The sequence below is a fragment of the Cibotium barometz genome, chromosome 63 (genome assembly GCF_041138505.1).
Source record: "Cibotium barometz isolate CiBa-2024 chromosome 63, ASM4113850v1, whole genome shotgun sequence".
Lineage (NCBI taxonomy): Eukaryota > Viridiplantae > Streptophyta > Polypodiopsida > Cyatheales > Cibotiaceae > Cibotium > Cibotium barometz.
In genome coordinates this window covers 15,791,334-15,811,875 of record NC_141108.1, presented here as the reverse complement: position 1 = coordinate 15,811,875, position 20,542 = coordinate 15,791,334, and the positions used below count along the sequence as shown (strand labels likewise).

General features: G+C 50.0%; 1 protein-coding gene across 5 annotated transcripts in view; it reads right to left on the bottom strand.

Annotated features, from left to right (window-relative positions):
* The window catches only part of LOC147603754 (Metallo-hydrolase/oxidoreductase superfamily protein), a 128,004-nt gene that overhangs the window by 59,984 nt on the left and 47,478 nt on the right, over positions 1-20,542 (bottom strand). The gene's annotated exons all lie outside the window — the stretch shown is intronic.

Here is a 20,542-nt window from a genome sequence, read left to right as displayed (position 1 = left end):
CATTGATCAGGAGATATCTCTACTTTAAGACCTTTATTGATGACTACTCTGGCACAACTGGGTGTATCTGTTGAAGGCAAAGTCAAGGATTTTTACATGCTTTAGACACTTTGTTTCTATGGCTGAAAATGTGTCGTATGTAAAGTTGGCACCCTTCGTATAGATCGACATGTCAAAGGAGTTTCATGCACATATGGCTAAAAGAGGCACAAAACATCAATCCACAATGCCTTACACACCTCAGCAAAATAGTGTGGCTGCGAGGAAGATCAAATCTCTCTTGGAGATGGGATGTTGCATGGTTAAAGGCCAAGATTTGTCTCATATTTTTGGTTGGAGACAGCGTGAGGCCTTAAGGTGTGAAACCCTTAAGGCATGAAACACCGATTTTTTTTTTTGAGAGTCTAGTGGGGAAAATTTGAATTTTCCTTATTTGGAAAAATATTTTTTTAATTTTAAATTAGGGAGATATGGGCATTTTTCCAGAAAAAGCAAGTGGGAATCAAAAAAGTCAACCCTTTTATGACACACCCTTACACCCTTCATAAATGACCCCCAAAATGGACAATGTGACAACCCATTGGTATCTTCTCATACAATGCTCATTAGCCTTAATGAGTTATGTAAAAAAGTGTTTAGAAATTAATCAAAGATCAATCCTTCCACTAATCCTTCCTCCTTTTAGACTAATCAAGAGCTCTAATTACTAATCACTAATTAATTCACACCATTGAGCATATCATTGGATAGAGCATGAATTTGCTAAGCTATGTGCATCAATAAATGTGTAAATTAATGTATAATTGGAGATTAATTAATGTCTCTTCTCTTTAAGCAAAATTAAGTTTACGTGTTTTTGGTTGTCTACTTATGCTCTTGTGCCTGAGCAACAACGCAATAAGCTAGATGATGAGGTAAAATGCATTTTTGTGGGATGCAGCTCAAAAAGCAAAGGGTATAGACTCTACCATCCAGCCACAAAGCAGATTTTGGTGAGTAAGATGTTTTTTTGAGGACTAGTTCAACCCATGCTTTTATGGAAAAAACAGAAAAATGTATGCTCAAAGGACATCCTTTGATACGCTCCTACCTTTGTACAACGGTGGGCAACGATCAGAGACCCCGTATCTTGCAGAGCGTGAGGGTGATTGGTTTTCACGCACATGAGTGGCACATGGACCCTCCACCGGCCAAGGCGGCCAGAGAGACTATGGCGGCTATGGATGTGGGAGGCTGGCCTATTATAAGTGTCTAGTGGGACCTGGGGAGACTGGACATGGCAGGATCCAAAGGATAGAGAGGAGTCGCATGGTACCCCTTTCTTTGCTTACACTGCACGGGTGGGCTGCATAATTCAGATGTTAGAGGTGGAGGGCACTCCAGCAGGCAGCAAGGGCACATTGGCAGTCCCAAGGCCTCCTGCCGCATTTTCTCACAGATTTTTGGAAGCGGCTATGGGACAGCTTTCAGCCACAGAAGATCACTCTTTTCATGTGGCAACTGGCACATAGGAGCTTAGCAATTGGCACTTGGTTGGCCATTGGGAGCAAACCAACATAATGTTAGAGGTTTGGCCATTGGGAGATTTGTAGTAGTATAGCCGGGTGGCATATATGGAGAGCTCGATGCAACGAAGCTATCAAAGGCACCCTCCACTCCACTAGCGGAGTCTATTTGGAGCATTTGGCTCGATATCATTCATACCCCTCCGTGGTCAGTGGGGCAGCTTCAAGGCGCTCAGACAGCATGAGGAAGCATCGGGAGGCCTTCCTTAGGATCTGGCGCCACGGTCCCCTTCTTACAGATAGTGGTGGCGAGCCCACTTCGCATTAGAGACCACCTGTGCGGTTATTTCCCCCTCCCCCCCATTGTATGAGATAGCCTTCTCCTAGTAGAGTGGCCATCCGGAGGAAAGTGCATCCTTCCCTTTGTTCATCTTGACTGGCATTTCCCCTGTGGTGGTGACGGATTTGTACTTAGCCATTTTGGCTGTTTTTCTCGGTAACTAACGGAAGGATCTTTTTCCCGAGAATTTTCTTTTCCCAAAATTCTTAAATGCTCCACCTCATGCTTTGATTTCATTAATATGATTTCCTACTTTTGGATGAAAATAGTTAATATGTTTTTGGTTAGAACAGCCATCTACTTAGCTATTTGAGGTAAGTGGGCTATGTCACAACAATTTATTGATATGCTTGCTAGCTATTTTAATTGCTTATGCAAAAGAAACTCTTAAGACAAAACAAAATATGCTATATTCTCAATGCCCAACTTCGTGCTTTGATATCACTAATATGTTTTCCTACATATTAGGGAAAAACTTCAAATATAATTATTTGATCAAGCTTGCTAGGATTATGGAAAACTGTAGCACCTATTAGAGCCCTGGATGAATAACATTCCTTAGTTTGATGCTAGGATTTTAACAATAAGAGAAAGAAAGAAATAAAGTAATATTATACATCTATAAAAGATTCAGAGGGTCTATGAGACAAAACGAGTTACAATAAATGCATGAGGTAATCAGATCATGAGTACAAAAGTAGCCACTTGGCTCGATCATCAATATAAGCTAGGACCTCATGTAGACTCTCTATCTTGACCTCCTATGTTGGGGCTTCCATGTGTTTCAAAAGAATCTCACATATTTGGAGCTGTTCCATTGGATGGTTGCCTAGGGCCTATAGGACGTCGACGTCTGGTGCTCTGCAACTGATGTTCTCTGACATGGGTAACCCTAGAAGAGTGGTGCATATGCTACCGCTTGTTAGGATTGTCTAGTCCGTGAGGCTACAAGCCCCTCTACACAAGTGCCTTTTACATAGGCTTCCTGATGGTACCAAATTGGTTTGCTAATTCTTGGCTAGAGTTACATAAGAAACTTTCTTTTTGCCAAAGTTGAAAAAACTAGTTTTCTTATAGGAAAGAAAAATAAAAGCCTTTTATATTGGGCTTTTCAATCTTATATAACCCCTTTTGGTTTACCTTTCTTTAGATCTTATAGTAGTAATGTATTGGTGAGATCCTTTGAAGCATATTGGTTAACAACCTTGTTGTTGTCTCTAATCTCATCAAACATCCCTATTGGAGTTCTAACCCACCGCCATCGATGTGCTCATAGAGTGCCATTGCTACGTTGTCATATGCATCATCATATTTGTGAGTGCCGCATGGACTGGATCTTACTTGCCGTTGCCTCTTAAGCAAGATTAGGGCAGAATTTGGTTTGATTTGGAAAGTTTTGACAGCCCAATTGGCAACCAAAGGTGCCGAAGACACGGCCCAATGGTTGGGATACAAGTTGGGCACAATATGAACATGTTTTATGGTGATTTTGATGATGTTTCATGACCCGAAAATGGATGCAACAATAGTCATGCATGATTATGCACGAGCGGATTAGTTGAGATCTGTGAGCATCATTGTATATATTCATTAGGGTCTATGGTCTTCTTACTAAGTGTTTGCCGTCTTGATTAGTGTTAATGCTTGTTTTTGCTTAGCATTAATCATAATTGAAGTCTTCCACTATTAGCACACATGTTACATTGGTATCAAAGCATTGGGAGGTTTTTCTTAGCATTAATCATAATTGAAGTCTTCCATTCTTAGCATGCATTTTACATGGTATCAAAGCGTTGGGAGTGTCTAGATCCACTCCAGGTTGGGAGTTCACTAGAGTATTGGAGTGTATGCATGTAGCTAACTAGTTATAACTACCAAGTACCCTTCATGCAAGAGTCCTTGTAATCCATGATCCAAAAAAGGCCTATTTAAGAGGCTTCTGCATGTGGTTCTAGGCCTCTAGTCTGTTGGATGAATGGGAAAATGGAGGATGGAATGAAGGAAAGGTTAAAGATTCCATAATTCTGTCCATTTGATCTTGTTTCAATGTTGGATACTCAATCTCTTTTCGTTATGTTCTCATTCCCGGTCATTGGTTCAACTCAATCAAGTACAATACCTTTATAGGTATAAAGGTTCAACTCATGACATCATTGCTTACGTCAAACACACATAAAATATCTAGATATTATGCTAGCCCTTCCTAAGAGTGGGTTCGCAAACCCACATAGACAAGCACATAGGTAAGACCTTGATCCCAACATACCCCCCCTCAAGGGATTGCCTCATACTATGTCAAGGATCATGGTATCTAATGCCAGTTTTCTTCGTCAAGGATAAATCACTTGGCTCTAGTTTCACATGCCAGTTATGGGGCCCCCAAGGGTAGAGACAAATCAAGGATTTTAGGTGACACAAACAAAAGAAAACAACAACATACATAATAGACCCAATCATCCATACAGTAGTTAGCCTCATGTGGGGAAGGCTCTTCAACAACATTAGTAGGGCTCTTCTTGGAATAGAAATCTATTTCAAGATGATTGCTTTTCCCACAGATACCACAACGATTTAGGCGAAAACAATCCTTTTTCAAGTGATTTCTTTCCCCACATAATCTCCAAGACTTTTCTTTGGCTTGTCCTTTGTATGAACCCTTGGACTTTACAACAAACCCTTGTTTTGTGACAACTTTTGATGACCTTTGCTTCTTCTTTCTTTCTTCTTTTTGTAAGGCACTGATGATTGACTCTAGGCTTGGATTAGGTACACTCTTCAAGGTGGTGACCATGATGTCATACTCCTCAGGCATGCTTTTGTGAAGCACAGCCATGGCATCATCATCAGTCACTAGAGATTTGACTGAAGGTAGTTGAGTCATGAGACTCCTCATTTTGTTGGCATGTGCAGCAAGAGATTCTCCTGTCTTCAATTGTAACTCAAATAAAGTGAGGATATAAACATGTATAAGGATCATGTGGCTGATCAATCCCCAAATGGCAATAAGTTCAAAGCTTTGCGAAAAGCTTCAAACTTCATTCGTGAGAAAGCCTTTGTGAACATATTTGCCACATTGTCGTGTGTAGAGACATAAGCCAAGCTAATCTCTCTTGCAATGAGCCTCTCCGTGACATAATGATAATGCACCTCAATGGGCTTTGTGCGAGCATGAAACATTGGGTTCCTCGCAATGGCTAATGCACACTCGCTGTCAAGCAAGATACAGGTGGGGGGCTGTTGTCCAACACCAAGATTTGCCAAAAGGCATGTCAGCTTTGCTAATGAATGTCACCCCCCCCTTAGCATAGAATAGGCCAAGGGACTGAGGGCCCTGTAATATCTGAATACTCGCTTGGCAGCCTGCCAAGCGAGTAGCCATTGCTTACTTCTGGGGCTATGCATAAATGTACTCAACTTGGAGACCCCAAATTGAATGTCTGGTGTTACAAAGATAGATGAGGCACCCAACAACCTTTTAATAAAGTGATGTATCAAATGGTTCACCTACATCCTGGAGGCTTAGCCTAGCACCTGTCTTTATTGGTGTAGCAACAGGCTTACAATCTTCAAGACCAAACCGTGTAAGTAGCCTCTGTATGTACTTTGATTGCAACATCACAATACTATCATCACGCTGCATAAATTGTATGTCCAAATAATATATTTTCATATGCTTCCTCAAAGGAAACAAGTTTCTCTTCATTGCATATCCTGGCAATGAGAGCATGATCCACAAAAGAATAAGATGCATGATGAGAATCTGTACGTGACCTGCTAGGTAAAGGAGATGATTTTCAATAGGTATGGGCTACTTTGCAACACCTTTTTGATCATTCATTTGCTCCACACGTCTGCCATGAAGCCCAATAGAGAAGGTGTGTAGAGCAGAGTACTCGTCCGTGCCATGAACTGCCAAGAATATATTGTGCCTAGTTAACACTCCTAGTCTACTGCGGAGGAGAAGGATCCAGTATCGAGGCCCGCCACTCCGGAGGGATGGAAGAGTTGATGTCAAAGCTAAGTCAGCCTCTGCCCAGATCCCAATAAGGCCTCTCTCCTAACCTCTCGGATAGTTGTCTGACTGCAAGCAATCTCCAAGTCACCTAGCGGGGCCCGTACTCAAGACTCCACATGATACCTGTGGGCACAAGCCCCCAAGCATGTGACCACTAGGCCAACGGAACAAAGGATTCCAAATCAAAGTCTACTAAAGCCACTCCTCAAAGGCTACTGGAGCTGACTGCTATACATGGCCAGCCTGACATGATCCCAAGCATGCAAGAGACTGGCTGCAAATATGTCCTCAAATGCTAGGCTAAAGCCACATGCCCACATCTCTGTGAAGATCCATCTCTTTCTTTGAGGCCAAGGGCCTCCCAGGGTTGGAGTGCGGGCGGAGATCCTAGCCAAAAGGAAGTCCTTCCGAGGCTCACCGCCCGGAAGAAGACCACGAACAATCAACTTGCCCAACAAGGCACGGCTCTAAATGGAGGGGTCGATGATGCCCGGGGCCCCTCTGCAGGCCACCTTGGCCTTGGCCAGTCTCCCATCACTACCAGCCCATAGAAAGTTCCGGATCAGTCGTTGAACCTGACCAACACATGCCCGAGAGAAAGACCAGCAAGAGGTAATGTACCACATGGTGGTAAAAAGAACCTAGTTCACCACCACTACCCGGACAACTAAGGAAAGCATGGCCGAACTCCAACCTAACAGCTTCTTATGAATGCCCAGAAGAAGGGGGTCGAGCAGCTGCTCAGGGGAGATGTCAATGCCAACCTAGCATCCAAGATAACAAACTAGAGTTCCCCTCGGGACCCACTAAAAAGCCCCAACCGGACGCCGAGTCGAGGCAAGCAATGAGCGAACCCAAAATCCACACTACTTGTGCCAATTTATCTATGCTCTAGATGCACACTAAAAAGCTCAATTGCCTCAGAAAATCTATGGGGGTTCCCCTTGGCCCCCGACAGGTATGTTGCTCTGTCGTCAGCAAACTCGGAATCAAGAAGCTCCTCCTACACTCGCATGGGGAGATGTAGTCCCTAGAGTCTGCTCTCCTAGGCGGAGAGAAAACTGCTCATGTCCTCAGCAACGAACAGGAAGAGATAAGGTGCTCGAGGGTACCCCTGTCGAACTGAGCATGAAAGTGGAAATCTGACATCTCTAGCACCTTGAAGAAGAACCTGACTATGCGAGAAGCCAAGTAGAGTTCCAATACACCTCAGACACCTCTAACACCCTGAATAAGAACCTGGCTATGAGAAGCCAAGTAGAGTCACAATACACCTTGGACCCACTCCTCTGGGAAACCCATCTTGCACATCCCCCCTCCAAAAAGCCCCAATCTACTCTGTCATAGGCTTTCTCAAATCAAGGAGGAGCACTATCAGATCTTGCTACCGCATCCTAGCCGATGCACTCGCCGCCCAGAAGGTGAAGATGTTGTCCAAAATACTATGATCCTGAATGAAACCGGTCTGTGTGCCATGAATCAAGTCGGGGAGAAAGAGCTGCAATCTCCAGCTGATGGCCTTGGCCAGAATTTTGTAGGTAGTGCCTAGGAGGGTGATGAGTCTCCACTGCCGGATCTCCAATCTGTCACCACCCCTCTTTGGAAATCAAGTGGATCAAACCCTCTGACACCCTCTCTGGCATGGCTCCTGTAACCATTATCTCATTGAAGGCAGCCCTAAGACCACCTTCCATGAGATCCCAATGCCACAGAAATAGAAGCTGGAAGACCGTCCTCTCCCGGGCATTTTCCCCTCGGTAATGCCGTCATAGCCTCTGCCAACTCCTCAATATGAAGGGGGTCATGAGGAAAGTCTTGAGAGCATGAGGGACCACCTCTCTCGTGTGCCGCCACACCCGCTCACGCGCATCCATCACCTGTGACGAAATGGGGGCACCGGTGAGAAGTGCTGACTAAATCTATGGTGATGGCTCTCACATGAGGAAGGTATGTAACAATGGATCCATCCAAGCCACGCAACTTGCAGATGCCCTCCCATCGTCTGTGCGGGCCTCCAATCTCAAAGAAATCTCCGGTGACCCTGTCTCCTGCATACGTCCAATAACTCCACATGCTATCCGGTGCACTCTCCTGAAGCTGCTGTAGAGAGGCAAGACCCCTGCAAATACTTCTCTCCTGCTCTCGGAAGCCAGCCAATCTGCTCTACACTGTCTCTTGTAAAAGACTGCTAATCTCCCCAATTCCTACATCCAAGGCCCCTACAGAGCAGCTGCTCTTGAGTGAAAAGCCTCTCCAAAATCCCCTCTATTCTGTTGCAGATCTCTGGATCCTGAATGAGGCTATCTAGAATCCGGGTACGCCCCTATCTGTCCCGTCTCCTGGGGCCATCCAGGGAGAGAATAACAGGTGCATGGTTGGAAAAAGTAATGCGAGCCAAAGTACCAATCATGTCGTCGCGCCCACAAGCCCATTCGCCAACATAAAACCGAACAAGTCTGGATAGGTTGGGGCCGGCAATCCGCCGGCAATCCTCTTGTCAGATCTGGAGAAACACAGACTCCTGGGATTACATCCAAACTCTGCAAGGTGCCAAGGGTCCTATCCGCTGAGAGCCAAGATCAGCTCCTCCCATGCCGAGCACTTTGTAACTGATATAGTAGCCATGCCACCTCCAAATCTGTCATCGGTCGACTCTAGCATGTTAAGGTCCCCAACCATACACCAGATATCTGCCTACGACAGCAAGGACTGACAAATTGTACTCCAGAAGGTGGCCCTGCCTGCTGCGTTCGACACAAAGGTGTGACTCCTGCTCTGCAAGATCTTCCCATAGCTGCACGTCTGTCCCTCTAAAAGATGGTGCTCCTATAAGAAGAGAATGTTAATGGGTCCACCAACTACTACTCTATGGAGCTCCTCTCTAAGGACACAATGCCTTTGGAAGCACTGTGGGCCCCCCAACCCCTGAATGTTCCATGAGACAATCCGCATATCTAAGAGCAGTGGGAAGCGGAACTGTCAAAACTACCCTCAACTCAAAGAGTCTTAGGCATGGGTTTCGATGGAGAATAGTCATTGTCGGTCCTCGGGCGAAGCCACGCCAAATGGACACGTATCTTGGCCTCCACTCTATACGAGCCCTAGAGTATGCATACTCTAGACTCCATCTGTCACTGTGCAGGTATCTGTAGGAGGGGGGAAGTGGTACTACCACTGAAACATGAAGAAATAACAAAAGCAGCACCTCCAGGCTAGAGGACACCATCTCCCCTGTTTGATCCCTCAAGCTGGAGCCACGGAACTCCATTCTAGCCAAAGGCCAAAGGTGAGTGAGCACATTAGTGATACGAATGTCGTGCAAATGATGCAGAAGCTTGTATTGCAGTGGACACTAACTCCATGCTCCAATTCATCCCCTATGCTGCACTCAGGGAAGAAGGAAAAGATCATCGCTCCACACTCAAGGGTGGACGGCCTGGAGTGGTATAACATGACACAAATGTGGATGGGAGCCACAGTCTCCTCGAACATGCCAGCTCCATCAACAAGGAGGCACCAGAGAAACCTGTAGTCGACTGGCCATCCCACCACCCTGGGGGAGCCGCTAGCAACTCGAGAGGGAGAGCCCAGATCGGAGAGACGACGACGCTCATCTCTGCCGGCTCCGAAAAATGATGAATCAACCGGTGGACGGCGCTGGTCGGTTGTCACTGCTCCGAATTAGACGCAGCCGGACGGCGGCGGGAGTGTTGTGGAGAGGCTGAGAGGAGGGGGGGGGGGGGGGGGGGGGGGGATGCGGTTCTAATACCACTAGAGCAAAGGGAGCTGGAGGGGGGAGAGTAGGGGCAGATCGCAGGGGAGGCAGTGGGGGGTTAGGGCTCGCCTACGGAGGGGGGGAGGAGAAGGCTACGAGACCAAGCATGCTACATGCTCTGGAGGGTCAGTGATCCTCACGGGAGGTTGAAAACCTGGAGGGGGGTCCCGATGAGGTAATGGTCTCCAAAAGGGGAGGCCGGGGGTGGGGTTCCTCCAAGGAACAGAGGGGGGCCTATCACCATCGAGGGGTTGCTAAGAAAAATGCTCAAAATGGTTCTCTGACACAACCGTATCCTCCTGGATCCTGCTAGCCTCATGTGCCTTGCCGACGCCACTCGGCTCTCGACGTCAATCGGCGGTCCCCCCACCTCACGCCAACGGTCTTCCACTCTCCCGCACCGGCCTCAATCGGGGCCTGGTGCTTTGGTACATGTGGGCCTATGTCCCGCCCAACCCCCTAGTGAGGGCCTCAACTGGGGCCACGCGGGGCAGGGGGGCGCGGGGTGGGAGGGGCGGGCGGGGTCGCAGACAACAGGAGGCACCCTACTAGACTACCGACGAGGGAAGACTCTAGCGAGGTGTCCCATCTCGAGACAAATGAAGCATTGGCCTAGGAAGCTAGAGTACTCCACTCTGCAAAATCGGATATCCCCGTAGACTAGGTATGCAGATACAAAGGGATGGAATCCCAGCCTTCCGTGCAAGAACTGAAGCAGTGGTGGCAGGGAGACCCTCCCGATAGCACATCTATCACCGGGAGGAGAGGAAGGTATTCGTTCATGAGACCTGCTGGAAAGCAGACTGTCACAAGAAAGCTAGCCAAAGGGTCACATGCCGGGTCAAAGCCACGTGCTGCCACCTCACAAAGGAGGCATGAGCCGTACGCAATGTGACGGGGGCTCAATTGCATGAATTTGTCCGAAGCTACATGCGAATCGAACTCAACCTGGTAGTAGTGTAACATGCAGTGGAATTATGCGCAGATGTAGAATCCTGTCACACAAAGTCTCACACCGCCATCTATATCCTAAGTTTCATGAGTCTTTTTTTTTTTTTCCGAGAAAAGATCCTTTCATTAGTTATATAAAAACGCCCGTAGGGCTACAAAAGATCTCTCCTGCTCCTAAGAGAGATAGAGCAGCGAATACATCATGGCAGCCCGGGAGACTCTCCCTAGGTGCTCCAAAATACAAGCATCAGTACAAAGAACTGAGCGGCTAAATCATACAATAGGGGGGGGGGGGGGGGGGGGGAAGCCAAACAGGTGGCCTGTAGTGCCAGCGGGGGGATCCCGTGTGTAAGGTGTAGAAAGGGCCACAACGCCAAGTGGTGTGAAAGGCCTGGCGCCGTAAGATCGCCTCATCCGAGTCTCCCTGGATGCGGTCGTACTGTCCTCGCAGGGTGTGAATCAACTCCTGCCAAATCCCCCGTACAGTCTCTGCTGGTGGCTCCAATCTCCCCTCAAAGGCCGTAAAGCACCGGGCCCTCCAGGTGAACCAGATGGTGAGGCTGCTGAGGAGCTCCCATCGTAAATCCCTCTCCTGTGTCCAGCTGGCGGACGAGAAATCCGGTGCCGGAACCAGGCGAGGCTGGCCCCTAATAAATCTGATGGCCTGACTGCCCTGCTCCATCTCATAGCCCATAGCAGGCCCTGACGAAGTCGACCAAGCAGCGGCACCCCACGTAAACATACCCTCTGGACAGAGGGGGGCCAGAATACGCAGCATCCGCAACCAAATCTGCTGTGCCTGAGGGCAGTCCCAAAGGCAATGTCTCTGTGTCTCCATAGGGTGGCCGCATCGGACGCAGGCCGCCGGAAGACCGCTGTAAACAAGCCAAGTGCCAACTGCTGAGCCCTTGTGGGCGACCAGCCACTGAAAAGCCGAGATCCTGCGGGCCTGCCGACTAGCCCAGAGCCGAGCCCAGAAATCCTCAAGGAACTCCTATGAGAGTCCCTGTAGTTAGTCGCCAATGCCCCGCTGCCGCTGGAGAAACCGTCCTCCTCGGCGTCAAAATATGCCGCCCCAGCCGAACAGTATACTGGAAAAAGGTGATCTCTGTGGCCTCAAGGGATGCATAAGGATCATGCCACTCGTACTCCCCGGGGTCCCACTGTAGCCGGGCCAAGGGGCGCGCTGCATATGCCCATATGCGCCAATCCGGGAGCACATCAGCAGGGTCGGGGTCAATATGCCACTTCCGAGAAGCGGCGGCCACTACCCGAATCCTCTGAAAGGTGCACTCTGCAACCAAAGGCGACTCCACCTCCACTCTCTGGAGTCTGCCCTCATCCTGAATCTCATAGTAGAGGCATCTGCCATCCTCAATGCTAGCTCTGACAGCAATCAGGATCTCCAACTGTGTAAAGGCTCCCATCCACCATGGGGCCACTGGCTCGAGAGGCGTGAACCACTCCTCTGTGAGTGCCTCCTGTATATCATCCCTCATAATCAACCCCCCTCTGAAGTGACTCAGCCTCTCCACCTGGATCTCCTCTGGTAGACTGCAGAAAGCCTGCCAGTCTCCAAAACTACGAGCTGGGCCTGCCGCTAAAGGTCCCCAGGCTAGACGAGGCCGAGAACCCAGCATATGACCCTGCTCCGTGCGAACCGCTGGGCTCCAGATGAGCGGCTGTCTGGCCCGCTCCTCAACACAAGAAGGAGGCCGCTGAGAGAGTCCCGGTCTCAACAGCTCCCAAGCTCTCAGGATGCTCAAAGCAAATCTGTCCTCCCATCCTCTACTGAGGCCTGTCCTCCTCATCTCTATGAAGATCCAGCGAATCTCTGGTGCCCAAGTACCCCCTGCTGGGGGCGCCCGAGCCTGTAGTCGCTGCAAGAGGAGCTCTTTCCAAGGCTCAGCGCCTGGAAGCAACCCCCAAACAATAAGCTTCCCCAATAAGGCTCTACTCTGATCGACTGGATCTATAATACCCAAACCGCCCTGAGCCAGTGGAAGTGTAATAACTGCCCATGCAACCTTTGCCCGAGCTGGCTGACTGTCCCTCCCGGACCACAGAAAGTTCCTGATCAGCCTCTGTACCTGGCTGATGCAAGAGCTCGAGAAAATCCAGCAAGACGTAATGTACCACATGGTCGCTAATAGCACCTGATTTGCCACCACCACCCTCCCAGCCAAGGATAGTCGAGCTGTACTCCAATACAATAGCTTCTTCCGAATGCTCAGAAGAAGCGGGGCAATCTGCTACTCAGGTGACAAATCAAGGCCAATCTGGCATCCCAAATACCGCACTGCTGTGCCTGGAGGAATCCATCTAAAACCGGGGTCCGGGCTCCATGCCGGAGTGGGAGCACTACTGATCCAAAAGGCCACTGTCTTGCGCCAATTGATCAGTGCTCCCGAAGCTGCACTAAAAACCTGGAGCGACTGCTCAGCCCGAATAAGATTGGCCTCATGGCCATGCAAAAATAAGCCCGTGTCGTCTGCAAACTCAGCATCAAGCAGGTCCTCCCCCCGGACTGGGAGCTGCAGTCCTCTCAAACCAACCTCTTCTGCCGTCAAATACATACTCATAGCCTCCGCAAAGAAGAGAAAAAGGAAAGGGGCGAGAGGACACCCCTGGACGGACTGATCTGGTCAGCTCAAAACTCGGCCCCCGTCCTCCTGCAATCAGCACCTGGCTGCGAGCTGTGGAATATAGAGCTGCCACCCCTCTGATCCATCCTAGCTCAAAGCCCAGGCGAAGCATAGTGCCCTCTAAGAAACCCCAATCAACTCTATCGTATGCCTTCTCAAAATCGAGAAGCATCACGACCAAGTCCTCGCCAAGAAATCTAGCTCGGGCCGTCGCCTCCCAGAAAGTAAAGATGTTGTCAAGGATACTGCGCTCCTTGACAAATCCTGTCTGAGTAGCATGAATCAACTCCCCCAGGAAGGGCTGGATCCTCAAACTCAAGGCCTTTGCCAAGACCTTGTAGACAGTATTGAGGATCGTAATAGGCCTCCAATGCCCAATGTCATCTGATACTCCCTCCCCCTTGGGGATAAGATAGATCAAGCCCTCTGAAAAGCTCTGCGGCATCACCCCAGTGTCCAAAACATGCTGAAAGCCCCTGCGGAGGCCTGGCCCCAAAAGGTCCCAATAGCGCATAAAAAAGGCCGGCGTCAGTCCGTCCTCCCCTGGGCAACTATGTCGCGGCAGGACCCTCAAGGCCTCGGCAAGCTCAATCTCTGACAGAGGCGCACCTAAAACTGTACGCATATGGTCTGTGACCCTCCTTTGCACATGGGCCCACACAGTCTGTCTGCAAACATCTCGATCCTCAGTGGCTGGCTCCGCTGAAAGCAGGTCACTATAAAATGCAGTAGCAATGGCTCTGATCTCCCCGAGCTCAGTAGCTACCGATCCATCCGGTCTACCAAGCTGGCGGACTCCTGCTCGCGCATGAGACGGGGTCCAGTGATCTCAAAAAACTCTCCAGTCACTCTATCACCAAGCTGCGTCCACTGAGAGGCCTGACGACGATAGTAAAAGTCATGTCTCTGCTCCTCTACCTCTCTAACCTCCTGGCGTGCCTGGCTCAGCTGGGACGCCACCCACTCACATGCAGGCTGCTGCTCCTGAAGGCGCTGTAGCGAAGCAAGGCTGTGTCTCAGCCGTTGCTCCCGCTCGCGAATCTCTCCCAGTCGTGTCAAAGCTGCAGCGTGTAGAAAAGAGCTAAGATCAATGAGTCCCTGGGCACACTGGCCCGCTGCATCCTGGTCAGAGCACTGACTATCATGCCAGATCCTCTCAATGTCCTCAGCGAGACTGGGATCTGTAAGTACCCTCTCTGGGATCCTCAACTGCAAGCTGGGCTCCCGGGTCCCCTCCTCCAATGCCAATATAACTGGCGCATGATCTGAAAATGAGGTGCCAGCGAGAATGCCGACGGAGCCCCCTCGCTCCCCTAACCAGTCGCCCACATAAAAGCGATCAATCCGTGATAGATTAGTCCCTCCCTGCCGGCGATCCGACCGAGAGAAACTAAGACTGTCCTGAGACCGGGAGAAAGCCCCATGCTGCCATGCATCAGTGATCCTCAGTGACATGCAAAACCGGTCCCAAGCTGCAAGCTCCGTGCCGTGCACTGTAACATGACTACCTCCCACCCTATCTGCCGGGTCCTCAAGCATGTTGAAGTCTCCCCCAACACACCAATGTGCGGCCTCTGGCAATGCATCTGGAACCTGAGTCCAGAACTCTGCTCTGGCACTAGCATGATTGGGCGCATAGATGTTGAGCACACCCAATAGCTCATCATGCATCCTCAGAATGACATACTGTGCTCTACCAGGCACAATGATCCCTCGATCCACAATGGCCTGCCGCCATACATCTGCAATAACCATGCATACTCCTCCCTGTCCACCCAAAGGACCAAACCCTGCAGACCAAAAAGTGTCCCATCCAGGCATCACCGAACCATATCTCCGGATCCTGCTCTCACCCAAGTGGTGCTCCTGCATCATCAAAATGTCAATGCTGCCACCAACCAGGCATCTTTGAAGCTCCTGCCTCAAGCAGCCTCGATAGCGTATAAAGTGTGCTCCGCCAAGGCCCTGTACATTCCATGAGATGATCCTCATGGATGCCCTGCTGAGGTGGATGCTGTCTCAGCCGTACGGCGGGCCTTCGCAAGCGGCTTGGATGGAGAGTAGTCCCCATCCGAACGGCTGCGAATCTGCCCACCCGGTGTACTGCAAGACACCCGGATCAGGCGCCAGTGGCTGTGGCCCATGGCGACTGCCTCCTGCTCTGACAGAGCAACCTCGTGTATACTCACATATCCTGGGTCGCGTGCCAAGTCTGCCACTATGCACACGACCAAATGACGAATCCCTGAGGTATCCACACTCCCGGGATCCAAGAAAAAATGAGCCAACTCCCAAAGTCGGCCTATCACATCTGTCACCTCCAGATCGCTCATGTGATGCGAAAACTCAACTGCCTGAGTCTTCAAAGTGCTGAGAGCGAGCTCTAGAGTCCACTCCCGGTCACAAGGTCCACAAAGAGGGAACGAGAAGGCCACCGCTGAGTCTAGTGCCTCCTCCCCGCGGGCCGGAGGTATCACTACATGAACGCGAATGGGTGCTGGCTCATGGGGGCCCTCTGCTCCAAAAAGCCGTGTGAAGGTATAATCAAAAGCCTCCGAGCGCTGTCTAATGCCAAGGCGACTCAGCCGACTGCGGATAGATGAAATCCGTGAGGCCCTAATCGGCATAGGTCTCCTCTGTGATGCTCGAGCGAGGTCAGTGCTCAGCGCTCTCCGGACTACAGGTGAGCGCCAGGGAACTGCCTGGGCCTCCCGGGAAGGTGAGGCGGGCGGAGGGGGAGGAGGGGGACGCGAGGGAGGTGGAGAGGGAGCCGCTGCCGAAGCCGGAGCGGGGGCGGGAGGAGGCGATGGTGGAAGCGAGGCGGAGGGAGGGGACGGGGGTGGGGGGGGTGAAGGAGGGGGAGCTGGCATCTCCTGGTCCTCAGTCGCTGCAGGGGTCTCCTCCTGTAGGGGAGCAAAGCTGTTCCTCACGGGAACCCAGTGAGGCTGAGACTGTGGCTGCTGCTGCAGCGGTCTCTGGGCGTGCTGCTGTGGCTGTCTCCCTCGGCGGCGCCCCTGTCCAGGCTGCCACTCCGAGGTCTCTGTGGCCTGAGCAGGTGTCCCGGAGGCAGCCTGCCGAGCCGAATCTGTGGGCGGGCCATCAGTAGCCTGCTGCTGTGGTGCGGGTCGAGGTCTCCTGCGAGGGCAGGCCTTGGCCAGATGACCGACCTGCCTGCAAATGAAGCATTGGTTCGGGAGCCCCGAGAACTCCACTCTCTGATCTATCCACCCCCCCCCCTATCCTAGGTAGCTGAATGACCTTAGGAAGGGAGGAGATGTCAGACACCAACACTCTGACCGAAGGTAGCCCCGCTGCTCTGGCCACCACTGAAGCTGCTGAGGGGCCCGTCTCTAGTACCGAGCCCACCAATGCTCCGAGCCTGGAGAGGAGCGGAAGATACTCCCGGCGGAGACCAGGGAAACAAACTGTAACATGGAAGAGGCGCTCTCCCTGCTCCGCCGCTGCTGGGTCAAATCCATGCTGCCAAGGTCTGAAGAAAGCCCGAGCACCCCTGATGTCAAGGGGACTCATGGCAAGGACCTTGGCAACGCTCTGGGCGGCCTCGAACTCGATCTGATAATGTCCCCGGACCAGAAGCTGTACATCCAGGATCTTGCCCACATCTGCAAGAAGGCGGGCCTGAAGAAGATCCCTGATCTCCCCTCTGCTGGGGCGAGTGCCGACTATACGGCAGATGGTGGAATGAGCCTGGAGGCGTTCCACCTCTGCGGTGAGGCTCGCTTCCTCTTCCGGCGAAAGAGAAAGCCTGATGGGGGTGACCTCGGGGGCGGGTGAGGGGGCTACGGATGAGTCCCTCTGAGGCGGGGCGGGAGGAGCCTCCATCAGAGTCTGAAGCTGCGGCGAAGGCGAGGCGAAGGCGGGAACCTGCTGAAACCGAACTGCACACAGAGAGGCGGGATACGGAGCGAAAAAGAGAAACAAAACCCCAAGGAGGGGGCGGAAGCTAGAAGGAGAAGGCGAATGAGAAAAAAGAAAAAAAACCCCAAAAAAGGGGAAGGCGGGTGCTGCGCGCAACTGGGAAGTGGAGGAAGCGAGCAGGCGGATGGGGGAGGATGAGGCGCAGCAGAGTGGAGGGGGGGGCGCGAAGACAAGGGGGAGGCGCGAGGAGAGGAAGCGAGGCGGAACAGAAAAAAACGGGGGGGGGGGGGGGGGGGGGGGGGGCGCAACAGCGGAAGCAGGCGAGGGGGGGCTAAAAAGACCCCGGCGGCGGGCAATGAAGGCGGAGGGGGGGAAGGAGCGATGGGCAGGCAGGAGGGCGAGCAGGTAGGTGGGGGCGACAGGCGCGATGCAGAACCACGGGCAGGGGCGGCGGGAGCTTCAGCGAGCGCTCGGGAACATATTGTAGTTTCATGAGTCTTTAGCAATCCACTTTATCACTTCACACTTTAAGAGATGAGAGAGAGAGATTTGTACACCTTATTGGGTCCCAAATTACCCACTAAAGAGCCCTCTCCTATTGCTAGGAGTATTTGCTTTATCACTTTGAAGAGAATGACTGACTTTGGATTGTAGATAAGCCAAATGCAAGACCTTCGGAAGACCAAGAGTCGGGCTAACTGTACACTGCTATAGAAGCTTCAATGATGTCCAATCTCAATGCCAATGACTCTTCCAAGGGGCTGTAGGAAGGCTGCAAACTATGGCTAAGAGATGGGCTGAATTGGGACTATTCTAGGCTGTGAATTTGCAAGGGGAATAACTGAATATGATGCGTTTACCTTCACCCGGGAGGATGGAGAAAACGATGAAGTATGTGAATGCTGAAATCTGCTTTAGGCCTCAGAAACGCAAGTAGACTAAGGCGCTTCTTCCTTAGGCTGATGATGTTGCGTTTTCTGCTGCTGAATGTGTGTAGGCTTCACACAATGATGGTCTGATTGCTGAATGCTGAGATCCATGATGAATGAATGATGGAACTAAACACTTGCTATTTATATGGAATTAGGTGGTTGATCAGCTGGCTACAGAGCTGGCTGACTGCAGCTACACGACTTGATCATGATAATAATGAGGATAATGCTGATTTTAATGGTAATAAGCTGGCCGACTTAGCATTAAACGCTACCAACTAGATGATAATAATGGATAAATGGTGGAATAATATCCTAAGGCTTATGCAAGGGTTTACATGCACATGGGATGAATGCTATGCAATGTAGAATGCTTTCTAATGCAAACCCTAAAGCTTCTACTGACTTCTACATGCATGAATGATTCTCTTCAAGTGGGTTAAGGGACATGACTGACTGCCTAACACTCTAAGGCTGAGGAATGACCTACATAGCTCGTGCCTCACATATCCTGGACTGGGGATTACAATGGGGCCACGGCATATGACTATCATATCCTAAAGGGTCATACTGTTGTACAATGATGCATAGATGATGAGCCATCTTGTCACCATGCACTATAGTGCAGAGTGCATGTGACAAGTAGCCATGCCCAAGAGGATGAATGTCAGTGATCTTTCCAGGCGCGCCAAGAAGGCTTGCTTGTAACAAATCCCTAAACTGTCCACACGCCAAGCGGCTACCCACAATCTTGAATACCAAGGTGGAGGCCTCCAAAGAGGCAACTATGGAAGCGAGGAGCTGAAGATCCTCTTCGGAAAAAGAGAGGCAAGGGACGGCAACCTCGGTTGGGGACGACGGAGCGGTTGCCAAGGAGTGCTCCTGGGGGTTCAAGACCAGAAGATGCTGAAACTAGCCACCGGTAAAAGACCGCGAGAGCGATAAACACCTCGATCTGGGAGGGGGGGGGGGGTGCTTCGAACAGAGGCAGGTAGGCGATGGCAAAGTGGGGTGCTAGGAGCGCAGGAGCTCCAGCTTGCAGGTTCTTTTGAGTTTATATAGCATATCTTTTAATGTCTGAAAAGTTTCTTTTGCATAAGCAATTTAAATAAATAGCGAGCATATTACAAAATTGTTGTGACATAGTGCACTTACCTCAAATAGCTAAGTAGATGGCTGTTCTAACCAGAAACATATTAACTACTTTTGTCCAGAAGTACACATGTTGAGCAAGAAGTTGCAGGGTGTCAAGCAGGACTGTGAGGGTTGTCTTTATATTACCAAAAGGAATTTGCAAGTACAAGGATTTAAGGGTGCTCAAGGACAAATTCATCCTTGAAACCAGATTTTCCAAATAACCCAAATAAATTACCAAACAGAATACAATTTCAATTAACTCCATGTAGACCCCTCTACCAGTTAAACTACCAAGTAGGATGTCCAAAGCTTTCACTACCGAGAAATGTATCAGGCAAATTCTCCAAAGATTTTACTTATGGGAAACCTACCACTTTGGTTCCCCAAAGCTTTCAAGAGAGTCCAAGCTTTGTGGTCTCCGTCTAGCCAACTACCCACCAAGATTTCCAAGTTCCACCACAAAAGGGCTGTCCCGGTATACAGTAGTAGGTGCAGCTGGTACAGTAGCAAGTACACAGCAGGTACAACTAGTACAGTAGCAGATCAGCCTGTACAGTAGCAACTACAGCCAATGTAAACGCAGGTCAGCCCATACAGTAGTAATTATGGCCGCATGGTAATAGCAAGTATAGCTGATAAAACAGGAAAGGATGGCTGTACAGCAGCAACTCTGGTCCATACAACAGGTTGGTAGCACCATACAGAAGTGGGCTGCAAAAAATTCAAGATAGCCCTTCCCAAAGCTGGTCAACCTGCATTATCTGCACTGCCATGGATGCCAACACCCCGCCTGGCTGTGTAGGCCACATACTTAGCATGTTTTACTTTCATTTAGCCAATGTTATTCTTCTAATGTCTTGGCCTTCAATAACCTTCAATAACTTTGATACCTCCAGACCACAAGGTTAGCACAACATAAAAATAAACCAGAAGGCATGACGTGAACCGCGTAAGATAAATTATCAAGAAAATCCCCATCTTCCCAAACTTTGTATCAGATTTTCCAGAAGAAATTATGGGAAATTCACAGCTAGTGGCACCTCCTCAACTTGAAATAAGGGTGTAGATTTGATACTCGTTTGAAATATCCCAATGCAGCCTATATTAAGCTTCCAGAAAGGATATGGTTGCAAACATAACTTTCAAAAAAGTTGTCACTGCTGTAACAACCAAGTATGCACTTGTTGGTAACACTAAACATGTGAGTGCACTACATTGGAACGTTAGGAGGAGGTACCAAAGGTATCACTTCAGCAAATTAATAGTCCCAACTCCCAAGGCTTGACAACCTTGGCAAACTACAAAGAGAGCATAACAGTAAAACACAACCCAAACTAGCTTGAGAAGAGAACAAATTTATATT